The sequence below is a fragment of the Syngnathus typhle genome, linkage group LG3 (genome assembly GCF_033458585.1).
Source record: "Syngnathus typhle isolate RoL2023-S1 ecotype Sweden linkage group LG3, RoL_Styp_1.0, whole genome shotgun sequence".
NCBI lineage: Eukaryota > Metazoa > Chordata > Actinopteri > Syngnathiformes > Syngnathidae > Syngnathus > Syngnathus typhle.
The window spans coordinates 17,097,549-17,110,581 of record NC_083740.1 but is presented as its reverse complement, the minus strand read 5'-3'; the positions used below and the strand labels follow the sequence as shown (position 1 = coordinate 17,110,581).

Here is a 13,033-nt window from a genome sequence, read left to right as displayed (position 1 = left end):
GTGCCCGCTTTCAAGCTTTTGCACACAGCGTGCCTGGAGGAGAAAGCCAGACAGCTCGGTATGGCCGCGTGCACGAAGCTCACTTTTGTGTCCATGCAGTCTGCGTTAAAAAGGATTTTTGGAGGTAAGACAGGAAGTGGAACATACAATGGGGGTTAAAGTCAAGATGCCGCGTTCCTCACTTCTTTTGAGTTTTCCCTTGCCCTTTTGGGAGCTTAAGATCAGGGGATCCTTTGAGAATAATTGTCAATTTGTGTCTATGAATCTTCGTCGTGTCACTTAAAAAAAAAAAAAAAAACTCAAATAAATGGAATATAAAGAACAATTTTAACGAACCAGAAGTGACACTCTAAATCAGAACTCATTTTTTTCGCGGGCTGCATTGCAGTCATAGGTTCTTTCGGAGGGCCATTATGACTGTCAAGCCAAATAAATGTATGAGCACCTCATATTACATACGGTAAAAGCTTCAAAACAAACTGTCAAATAACTCATTTTCAAATCAGACAAGTAAAAACTGGTCAAATATTTAAAAAAAGAGATATTAAAAGTGAAGACAATTTGCAATTCTAGTAATGACACACGAATTTGATGCACAATTTGTCTTCGCGGGCCACATAAAATGATGTGGCGGGCCGTATCTGGCCCCCGGGCCTTGAGTTTGACACCGTGCTCTAAATCAGTGGTCCCCAACCACCGGGCCGTGGACCGGTACCGGTCCGTGGGTCACTTGGTACCGGGCCGCCAAGCCGCACAGAATTTTTTTTTATCGACGATAAATTAATTCAGGTCAAGACACTCGTCCCGGTCACGTGACATGTTTCCCCAGTCGACCCCGCAAAGCTAATATGTGGCGACAGGCTAACTAACCAGGCAAGGAAACATTCAAAACTGCTTCAACACATGGAGACCAAGCATCCTGCAATAAAAGACAAACCTTAATCACTTCGGGTGTCATTGTCTCCGATTACGTCTAGATGGGACCGGCTCGTTTCTGAGAAACAAACTCAGTGCTCCCACTAATTCAACGTAATGGTGAGTTTTATTTTTGTCATTTGTACTTGTTTTTATGTCAGTCGGATCATTTTATTTCATCGTATTTATATATTTATTATAAATGTATTATTGATGTATTTATATAAATGTATTATTTATTTATATAAATGCTGGTCCGGAAAAATATTTCTGACATGTAACCGGTCCATGGCGCAAAAAAGGTTGGGGACCACTGCTCTGAATCATTAAATCCATCGCAATGTTCATCCTCTGTGTCAATAAAAAAACACACACACAGCTGTTGATTCCGGACCTATGTGCGCCGCTGACATCAGCCTCGTCGTCGGCCTCGTCGTCGGCCTCGTCGTCGGCCTCGTCGTCGGCCTCGTCGTCGGCCTCGTCCTCAGTTGCGGCTCCAATATTCCACAGATGTACGTATAATAACTATATTGTAGCTTTACTAAAGTACCAGGCAAGACGTAAGTTTGGTACCCGCCTTTTATTTCACAAAACGAGCTTAACATATGAGCCAATACAGTGCCCTGGATCGCTCAACAACCCCCCCCCCCCCCCCCCCCAGCTGCCTTCACAGCCTCGCTGGACAATCGGAAACTGCTGAAGTCTGACAACATACACGTTGCTACTCTAAATAAACTATATGTCATATAACTTTAACATAAATAACAAGTTTATCGAACCATCTGTGTCACTCCAAATCATTAAATCTTCGGAAGTCAGTGAATAGAACTCTGTCAGTGAGGCTCCAATTATTCCACAGCCATAGTGTGCCCTCATTAGGTTTAAAATGAAAATAACATGTGAACTGATCAACTATACTAGTAAGTAATATGTTAATGATCAAGTAAATTTTTTTTGAAAAATTTCATATATACGTAAGTCGCTCCTGAGTATAAATTGCCCCCCCACCCACAATATGAAAAAAACGTATATATATATACGTACCGTATTTTCCGCCCTATAAGGCGCACCTAAAAACCTAAAATTTTCTCAAAAACCAACAGTGCGCCTTATAGCCCGGTGCGCCTTATATATGGACCAAATTCCTAAATTTAAACTGGCCCAAAGCATTGTGTCATGAAATCAATCATAAGTGGCCCGCTGAAGACTATGAATCATGACTCAAAAAGACTATGGATCATTATTTTATGATTATAAAGTAATTTGTTTCCGTCTGAAGTTGAAATAAAAAAGATAAAATGGAGAATGATTTGATTTGGATTAAAAATCTGACATGATGCATTAATGGTGCGCCTTATAGGCCGGTGCGCCTTATATAAGGATAAAGTTTTAAAATGGACCATTCATTGAAGGTGCGCCTTATAGTCCGGTGCGCCTTATAGGCCGGAAAATACGGTATATATACATATACATATATATATATATGTATCTATGTATATATATATGTATATATATATATATATATGTATATATATATATATATATATATATGTATATAGGGAGAGGGAGAGAGAGGGAGAGAGAGGGAGAGAGAGGGAGAGAGAGGGAGAGAGAGGGAGAGAGAGAGATACTATATTACATCTGAGATTACATCCTCTTGGTAACTCTGCCAGGTAAATGATCCCGAGGTCCGCCACACAGCCCTGCTCAATATCCAGAAGAACACCCTAAAACATAAAAAGCCTCCACATGGTTCACAAACCGGCATAAAGGCAGTTCAGTTCTCATTTTGTCTTTGAATTGCTGATTCGAGTGAAACCAAGCTATTTTCAAATGGTGATAACTAAAGAATGGTATAAATTAGAAACATACTTTTTTTTCTAATTAAAGAAGAGAGTCTAATCTTTCATTTGGTACCTTTCCGTGTTTTTTTCGGTCGAAAGTATTTTTGTGAATTGTGTAAATCTGTTAAGAAAATTACAGCTAGTTGGGCAACTGCAACGGCATTATATGTATGTGTGTGTATATATATATATATATATATATATATATATATATATATATATATATATATATACATATACATATACATATATATATATATATATATATATATATATATATATATATATATATGTATATATATGTATATGTATATGTATATATATGTATATGTATATATATATATATATATATATATGTATATATATGTGTGTTTATGTATATCGGCCCCCTTGAACCTTTCAACATTTCGCGACATTTCAGGCTTCAAACATAAAGATATATGTTTATCAGACATGGAGGTCTTCTGGTACGTACACGCCAGTCTCGGTTAAATAAAGTTGTTGCTCAAGATGAAAAAATACCAGAAATTCAAAATTCTCCTGAAAATAAAACAGATGCTAAGAATGACACAGAAAATGTATCTGACAACTATGATATTAAAAGAGCTCATGGAGATGAGGAAGTATCTTATAATTAAAATGATGCGACAGACAATTCTTGTCAAGCAGATGTGCCACCTGCTGAAACAGAAAGTAATATAATTTGTGATTTAAAGCTTGAAACAGGACAGATAATTACATTTACCAACAGTATCAGTGCCAAAGGGCAGTACAAAGATTGGTACAATGTACAATATTTTGAACCTAATTGTAGTGAGGGACAGAGACAGGCATTAGACATCTCACAAGTTGACAATTTGCTCATGGAGTCAGATAATATGGATGCAGATGTTCTTATTGCTGAAGACATATCTTTTGAAAATGCCAAACAGCAGGAAATTGAGAATTGGAAAAATAATATTTTTGAGGAAGTTCTTGACGAAGGTCAAGTATGTGTTTCTAAGATGGGTCTGTATGTTGAAAGATACAATGAATGGTATTGTACCAAAGGCACAGCTTGTTGCAAGGGGTTTTGAGGAAATGAACATTCAAGACTGACAGAAAGACACTGAGAATTCTCCTGCACTCCTACTTGTGCATCAGAGTCACCCAGAGTGCTCCTAGCTATTACAGTTTCAAGTTTCATGATTTTTTTTAATTCAGTTTGACAGTGCAGGCGGGCCATAAATAATACAGTAATCCCTCGCTACATCGTTTATCGCGGTTTCACTACATCGTGGATTTTTTTTCTAAATTGAAAAAAACATTTAAAAGTCAAAATAAAACTTCTAACCACCGCCAGCAGAAGACAAGGAGTGCCCACACAATTGCAGTGTGTACACTTGTACCTTTTTTTTAAAAAAACGTTATAACAATGAGTTGTAATATTTACAGTATAAAAAAATATAATTAAAGTTGTTCTAAAAACATATTTACAGTATGTGTCAAGAATTCTCCATGCTATTTATGTTATTCAGCCGTGCTTTGATTTGAGGTAGGGTGATTTATATTGAAGGCCGTTTTCAGGCGATTCCACTTCCTGTTTTACGTTCGTGTACATATGTCTGTTACAGTGGTACAGGAGTCATTGACGATGTAAGTGGGTCTCCTAACAAGAGAAATGAACGATCACATACAGTGCCTTGCGAAAGTATTCGGCCCCCTTGAACCTTTCAACATTTCGCCACATTTCAGGCTTCAAACATAAAGATATACATAAACTTTTAATTTTTTGTCAAGAATCAACAACAAGTGGGACACAATCGTGAAGTGGAACGAAATTTATTGGATAATTTAAACTTTTCTAACAAATAAAAAACTGAAAAGTGGGGCGTGCAATATTATTCGGCCCCCTTGCGCTAATACGTTGTAGCGCCACCTTTTGCTGCAATTACAGCTGCAAGTCGCTTGTGGTATGTCTCTATCAGTTTTGCACATCGAGAGACTGGAATTCTTGCCCATTCTTCCTTGCAAAACAGCTCGAGCTCAGTGAGGTTGGATGGAGAGCGTTTGTGAACAGCAGTCTTCAGCTCTTTCCACAGATTCTCGATTGGATTCAGGTCTGGACTTTGACTTGGCCCTTCTAACACCTGGATACGTCTTTTTGTGAACCATTCCATTGTAGATTTGGCTTTATGTTTTGGATCATTGTCCTGTTGGAAGATAAATCTCCGTCCCAGTCTCAGGTCTTTTGCAGACTCCAACAGGTTTTCTTCCAGAATGGTCCTGTATTTGGCTCCATCCATCTTTCCATCAATTTTAGCCATCTTCCCTGTCCCTGCTGAAGAAAAGCAGGCCCAAACCATGATGCTGCCACCACCATGTTTGACAGTAGGGATGGTGCGTTCAGGGTGATGAGCTGTGTTGCTTTTACACCAAACATATCGTTTTGCATTGTGGCCAAAAAGTTCGATTTTGGTTTCATCTGACCAGAGCACCTTCTTCCACGTGTTTGGTGTCTCCCAGGTGGCTTGTGGCAAACTTTAAACGAGACTTTTTATGGATATCTTTGAGAAATGGCTTTCTTCTTGCCACTCTTCCATAAAGGCCAGATTTGGGCAGTGCACGACTGATTGTTGTCTTATGGACAGACTCTCCCACCTCAGCTGCAGTTGATTACACACAGGTCCATTCTATTTATCATCATCAGTCATTTAGGACAACATTGGATCATTCAAAGATCCTCACTGAACTTCTGGAGTGAGTTTGCTGCACTGAAAGGAAAGGGGCCGAATAATATTGCATGCCCCACTTTTCAGTTTTTTATTTGTTAAAAAGTTTAAATTATCCAATAAATTTCGTTCCACTTCACGATTGTGTCCCACTTGTTGTTGGTTCTTGACAAAAAATTAAAATTTTATATCTTTATGTTTGAACCCTGAAATGTGGCAATGTTGAAAGGTTCAAGGGGGCCGAATACTTTCGCAAGGCACTGTATGTCTAACCCTAACCCTAACCTTTAGGACAGGGGTGTCCAAACTTTTTGCAAGGACGGCCAGATTTAGTAACGTGAAGGGGCCCGGGTGCCAATAGTTTTTTCAGACCTTTTTTAACTACAAAAATGTCATGCAAATTGGGACGTCAAACGCTGCGTGTTCGCTTCTCTTCCGGGGGTGGGCGGGGGTGCTAATGGGACGTCTAACCCTGCGTGTTCGCTTCTCTTCCGGGGGGGGGGGGGGGGGGGGGATAATGGGACGTCAAACGCTGCTGGTTCGCTTCTCTGCTTAGGTGTCCGGGGGGGTGCAGCCATTTCTGGGGACTGGCTTGATTTCATTTGTGTGGCGGGCTATATAAGAGGAGCAAAACTGAGCCAGTGTGCATACAGCAGACAGTAAGCATAGCGCAAAGTACAGGACGCTACGCAGAAAGGGGGGGAGAGTTCAGGATCCTAACAGCCTGGAGTATGAAGCTGTTGGTGAGCCTGGTGGTGCGGGAGCGCAGGCTCCTGTACCTCTTCCCAGAGGGCAGAAGCTCAAACAAAGAGTGAGCGGGGTGACTCACATCAATCACAATCGTGGTCGCCTTGCGGGTGAGATGGGAGATGTAAATGTCTTTCAAGGAGGGGAGTGAAGCACCAATAATCTTACCAGCCGTGTTCACTATGCGCTGCAGGGCCTTCAAGTTGTAGTCAGTGCAGCTGCAACCCCAAACAGCAATACAGCTGGAGAGGACGCCTCAATGGTGCCACGGTAAAATGTAGTCATGACGGCCGAAGGAGCCTTCTTCGCCAGTGATGCGATGTTGGTGGACCAGGAGAGATCCTCACTGATGTGCACCCCCAGGAACCGGGCGCTGCTCACTCTCTGCACCACAGCACCGTCGATGGTCAGCGGCAGGTGTTGGATGTGACCCTTCCGGAAGTCAACAACAATCTCCTTGGTCTTGTCGACATTCAGCAGGAGGTTGTTGTCCCTGCACCACGTGGTCTGAAGGTCAACCTCCAACCTGTATTGAGTCTCGTCTCCCTTGGTGATGAGACCCACCAGAGTCGTGTCGTCAGCAAACTTCACAATGCGGTTGTCGCTGTAGGTTGCAGTGCAGTCATGCGTCAGGAGGGTGAAGAGCAGCGGACTGAGCACGCAGCCTTGGGGGGCCCCTGTGCTCAACGTGATGCTGGTGGAGATTTTGTCGGTTTGTGGGTGGCTTTAGCGCAAAACTGTATCTGAAAGCTCCGCGCGCGAATTACAAGTCACACTGTCACAGTGGACAAACCTATACGGATTTACACCAACCAGAAGCCCCTGGATGACCCGGGAGGTCCTTCGGCTGCTGGAGGAGCGGGACACCGCCCTGTCCCTCAGGTCTGAGGACGGGGCTCTCTACAGCAAGAGCCAACCTGAGGAGAGGCATCAGAGAGGCCCAGCTTGCCTATAAGAAGAGGATTGAGGATCACCTGGACAGCAACAACAGCAAGCAGGTGTGGCAGGGAGTCCAGCATCTCACCAACTACAGAACCGCCACCGGAGCTGCTGAAGGGGACGCCTCACTGGCAGAGGTCCTTAATACCTTCTTTGCCCGGTTCGGGTCCGAGCCACCTGGACCGGCCACATCACATCCCACAGTCCGCAGCAGCTTCACCCTCACAGTGAAGGAGCACGAGGTGAGGCGCACGCTGCGGACCATCAACTCGAGGAAGGCTGCGGGTCCTGACGGCGTCACTGGGCGTGTCCTGAAGGACTGCACAGATCAGCTGGCCGGAGTCTTGACAAAGATTTTCAACCAGTCCCTTACTGAGTCCATCGTCCCATTTTAAATCCTCCACTATAGGTGACTAACAACACTCAGGACATGTGAAAAATGGCAAATATTCTCAAACATCCCCTGATCTTAAACTCCCAAGAGGGCAAGGAAGAACTCAAAATTCCAGCTAGGGGAACTGAGAAACCTTGAAGAGACCACAGATGGGAAGGTCCCTTATCCAGGATGACCAGGCTGCAATGGATGCAGAGAGGACACAAAGTACAAACAGTGTAGACAAATTCAAAAAAGGTGTGGAGAGCAGGATGTTATTGCACAGTTATGACTCTGAGACTCTAAGAGTGGTGTGAGTTCATCAGAGCAACAGCCTGGGGGAAGAAGCTGTCTCTGTGTCTGCTGGTTTTGGCGTACCGAGCTCTATAACGCCGTCCGGAGGGGAGTAGTTCAAACAGACTGCAACCTGGGTGAGAAGGGTCTGTAGAGATGTTCCTTGCACGTTTCCTGGTCCTGGAGAGGTACAAGTCTTGGATAGATGGGAGGTTGATTCCAATTATCTTTTCTGCAGTCCTGATTGTCCGTTGCAGTCTGTGCTTGTCTTGTTTGGAGGCCGATCCAAACCAGATAGTGATGGAGGTGCAGAGGACAGACTGGGTAATGGCAGTGTAGAAGGTCTTCAGAAGCTCTCGCGGCAGGTTGAACTTCTTGAGCTGTCTCAGGAAGTACAGCCTCTGCTGGGCCTTCTTCCGGACAGAGTATACGTGGGCGGTCCATTTCAGGTCCCGAGAGATTGTGGTTCCCAGGAACTTGAAGGTGTCTGTGGAGAGAATAGTATTACTGCGGATAGTGAGGGGTAAAAGTGGTGAAGGGTCTCGCCTGAAATTCACTGTCATCTCCACGGTCTTGAGCGGGTTCAGCTCCAGATGGTTTTGGCTGTACCAGTGGACCAGCCGCTTCACCTCCTGTCTGTACGCAGTCTCATCGCTGTCCTGGATCAGTCCGATGAGAGTGATGTCGTCTGCATACTTCAGGAGCTTCACAGGAGAGTCACCTGAGGAGAAATCATTGGTGTAGAGAGAGAAGAGCAGTGGGGAGAGGACGCACGCCTGAGGGGCTCCAGTATTGGTGGTCCGGGTGTCAGATGTCCCCCAGCCTCACACGCTGTCTCCTGTTGGTCAGGAAGCTGGTGATCCACTGACAGGTGGAGGCAGGCATCGCAAGCTGGATGAGCTTCTGTTGGAGGATGTCAGGAGCGATGGTGTTGAACGCCGAGCTGAAGTCCACGAACAGGATCCTGGCGTACGTTCCTGGGGCGTCCAGGTGGTGCAGGATGTAGTGCAGTCCCATGTTGACCGCATCATCCACTGACCTGTTTGCCTAGTAGGCAAACTGGAGGGGGTCAAGCAGGGGTCCCGTGACATCCTTCAGGTGGTTCAGCACTAACCTCTCAAAATATTTCATGACCACAGATGTCAGTGCGACAGGTCTATAGTCATTCAAACCTGTGATGGCGGGCTTCTTGGCCACTGGAACGATGGTGGAGCTCTTGAAGCACGAGGGCACCTCACACATCTCCAGAGAATGGTTGAAGATCCGTGCAAAGGTAGGCGCCAGCTGCTCAGCGCAGACTTTCAAGCAGGAAGGTGACACGGCGTCTGGGCCCGGTGCCTTCCTGGTCTTTTATCTCCAGAACATCTGCCGCACTTCCTCCTCGCGGATCTGGAGTGCGGGCGCGGCCTCTGCAAGAGAGAGAGTGGGTGACAGCGATGATAGAGGTGTGGACAGAGCAGTTGTGGGGAGAGGTGAGTATGTAGTTTGTGCTGCAGGAAGTCCCGTTGTGTGGGAGGACCGATCAAACCTGCAGTAGAACTTGTTTAGCTGGTTAGCAAGCCTTGGGCTCTCCACAGGACGGGGGGTTCGTTTCTTTTAGCCCGTGATGCTCTGCAGACCTTTCCACACTGTTGAGGGATCAAGATTGGCAGAGAGGTGTCTAGAGGTGTACAGATCTATCTATCTATCTATCTATCTATCTATCTATCTATCTATCTATCTATCTATCTATCTATCTATCTATCTATCTATCTATCTATCTATCTATCTATCTATCTAAATTACGGTAATTTTCTGAGATACTGAATTTGGGGTTTTCAATAGCTGTCAGTTATAATAATCAAAACTAAAATAAATACATATTTGAAATACATCAGTCTGTGTGCAATGCATGAATATAATGTACAAGTTTCACTTTTTGAACGCAAGTACTGAAATAATTAAAGTTTTTGATGATATTCTAATTTACTGGCCAGCACCTGTGGCCACGCACGCAGCGGTGGCATGGAGCCTTTAAGTCACACATCTATAAAAACAAGCTAATAATAAATAAAAATATTCAACTATATACTAATGTATATAGTTAAAGAACAGCAGTGGTATGGAGCCTCTCAAGCCTCAATCCTCTCAAGCATTTTTTACACATTGGGTTGTTCAAATCTATAATTGCTCTGGTTGCATCTGCCTCGAATGCAAAATATTTCCACCCACATCAAGCGGGCGTGTTGGACTTCCACTCCCACTTGCTAAAGCCATTGTTATGAAAGACCGAAAGTTTTCTTCTTCTTCTGCGCCGCTGACTGCTGCTCAGTGCTGCTCGCAAGCGTATACTGCTCCCTCCAGTTCCGGCAAGAATTGACACAGCTCATCGAGTGAAAAATTAAACATTCGGTTGTCGGTACCACAAAAAGCAGGTATCGACGTATTTTTTGCGTGTTGGTACAGAATTGATACCGAAAGTATCAGTTCTTTTGACAACACTAGTCAGAAGCCATTTGTTTCATGAAAGACAAAAGAGTTTCTACATCAGGAAGTGCATTGATGATGTGACTCACTCAAAATCCATCGTCACTCGGGCTAACAGGAAGCCATGGCTGACGGGGGCTGTCTTCAGGCTGCTGAGGGCCAGGGACAAAGTCTTTAGAGCAGGGGATGAGGCTGGCTTGAGGACTGCGAGGGCCGACCTGTCCCGGGGCATCAAAGAAGCAAAGAGGGCGTTCTCTTGCAAAATTACCGCCCACTTCAAGGACAGCAGGGACGCACGGAGCCTTTGGCAGGGCATTCAGACCATCACGGACTACAAGCTCGCACCGCAGAGCTGTGAAGGGGACGTCCGTCTGCTCAATGACCTTAACCGCTTCTTTGCTCGCTTCGACGCTCAGAACAGCACTTGCCCGCTGAAGGCCACTCCCCCTTCTCACGAGCTGCCCCTGTGCCTCTCCGCCGACAGCGTGAGGAGGGCGCTTGCCGCTATCAACGTCCGTAAGGCGGCGGGCCCTGACAACATCCCGGGTCGAGCGCTGAGGGACTGCGCTGGTGAGCTGACGGATGTCTTCACAGACATCTTTAACACTTCCCTGCAGCAGGCCATTGTCCCGTCGTGTTTCAAAGCTGCCACCATCGTACCTGTGCCGAAGAAACCTGCTCCGTCCTGGTTCAATGACTACCGCCCCGTGGCACTTACGCCCATCATCATGAAATGCTTTGAGCGGCTTGTCATGGAGCACATCCGTTCCGTTCTCCCCCCACCATTGACCCCTTCCAGTTTGCGTACTGAGCCAAGCGGTCCTCTGAGGATGCCATCTGCTCTGCCCTCCACTCGGCCCTCATCCACCTGGAGAGAAGGGACTCGTATGTGAGATTGCTGTTTGTGGACTTCAGTTCGGCCTTCAACACCATTGTGCCACAACGTCTCATCAGCAAACTTGACAAGCTGGGCCTCAGTACCTATCTCTGCAACTGGCTACTGGACTTCCTCTGTCAGAGGCCACAGGTGGTACGTGTTGGCGACAAAATCTCCGCCAGCATCACGCTGAGCACAGGGGCCCCCCAAGGCTGCGTGCTCAGTCCGCTACTCTTCACCCTCCTGACGCATGACTGCATTGCAACCCACAGCGACAACCGCATAGTGAATTTTGCTGACGACACGACTCTGGTGGGTCTCATCACCAAGGGAGATGAGACTCAGTACAGGATGGAGGTTGACCTTCTGACCACGTGGTGCAGGGACAACAACCTCCTGCTGAACGTCGACAAGACCAAAGAGGTTGTTGTTGACTTCCGGAAGGGTCACATCCAACACCTGCCGCTGACCATTGACGGTGCTGTGGTGGAGAGAGTAAGCAGCGCCAGGTTCCTGGGGGTGCACATCAGTGAGGATCTCTCCTGGTCCACCAACACCGCGTCACTGGCGAAGAAGGCCCAGCGCCGCCTGTACTTCCTGCGGAAACTCAGGCGAGCGAGCGCTCCTCCGGCCGTCATGACGACATTTTACCGTGGCACCATTGAGAGCGTCCTCTCCTCCTGTATTGCTGTTTGGGGTGGCAGCTGCACTGACTACAACTTGAAGGCCCTGCAGCACATAGTGAACACGGCTGGTATGATTATTGGTGCTTCACTCCCCTCCTTGAAAGACATTTACATCTCCCATCTCACCCGCAAGGCGACCACGATTGTGAGTGATGTGAGTCACCCCGCTCACTCTTTGTTTGAGCTTCTGCCCTCTGGGAAGAGGTATAGGAGCCTGCGCTCCCGCACCACCAGACTCAACAACAGCTTCATACTCCAGGCTGTTAGGATCCTGAACTCGCTTCCCCTTTCTGCGTAGCGTCCTGTACTTTTGCGCTGCGCTTACTGTCTGCTGTATGCACACTGGCTCCGTTTTGCTCCTCTTATTTATTGTGTTATCTGTTTATTTATTATTTATTCATCATTATTATTATTTATTGTTTGTGCCTTCTTGTTTTTATATTGTGTCGTTTACTTGTATGTCTATCGTGTATTGTGTCTCGTCACCGTGGGATAGAGAAAACGTAATTTCGGTTTCTTTGTGTGTCTTGACATGTGAAGAGATTGACAATAAAGCTGACTTTGACTTTTGACTTTGACTTTGAGTTTATGCTTTAATTTAATTTTTTAATGAAGTTATTTATCATATTTATTAATTTAATTTATTTGAATCCTGTAATTTGTGTGTGGGAAGTAGAATTTTCCTTTTAACACATTTGTTTGGTAGCTTGATCTTATAGACTGGGTTGACAACATGTGGCCACGTCATCTGAAAGAGAGACAGAAGGACTCAACCAACTCAATCTGTGATATGCAGTATCCCAAAGTGCAAAAGTAATGGCTTCTTTTATTAGCTACCCTTGACACAAATGTTTACATGTTTAATATATTGTGAAATTCTTGTACAGGTACTGTCTGATGAGCGTGGAGGGATGCTACACAGACTTTCACATAGACTTTGGAGGAACATCTGTGTGGTACCATGTTCTAAGAGGGAGTAAGGTGTGTGACATTGCACTTAAGACATTCCATTTGTCAACCTCTACTGTGACAGTCACAGTGGTGTTTAGTGCTGAAGATATTGACAAAGTACATTTCAGCTATTCTTCTCATAAAAAAAAAACACCTCTTTTTGCCTCTCAATTAATTCACGGAAAGGCTCAGTATTTCATCACATGAACATTGAAGCATTGTATCTGTAC

At 45.2% G+C, this 13,033-nt stretch overlaps 1 pseudogene; it reads left to right on the top strand.

Annotated features, from left to right (window-relative positions):
• LOC133151155 (lysine-specific demethylase 2A-like) overlaps nt 1-13,033 on the top strand; it is a 203,130-nt pseudogene that overhangs the window by 64,248 nt on the left and 125,849 nt on the right.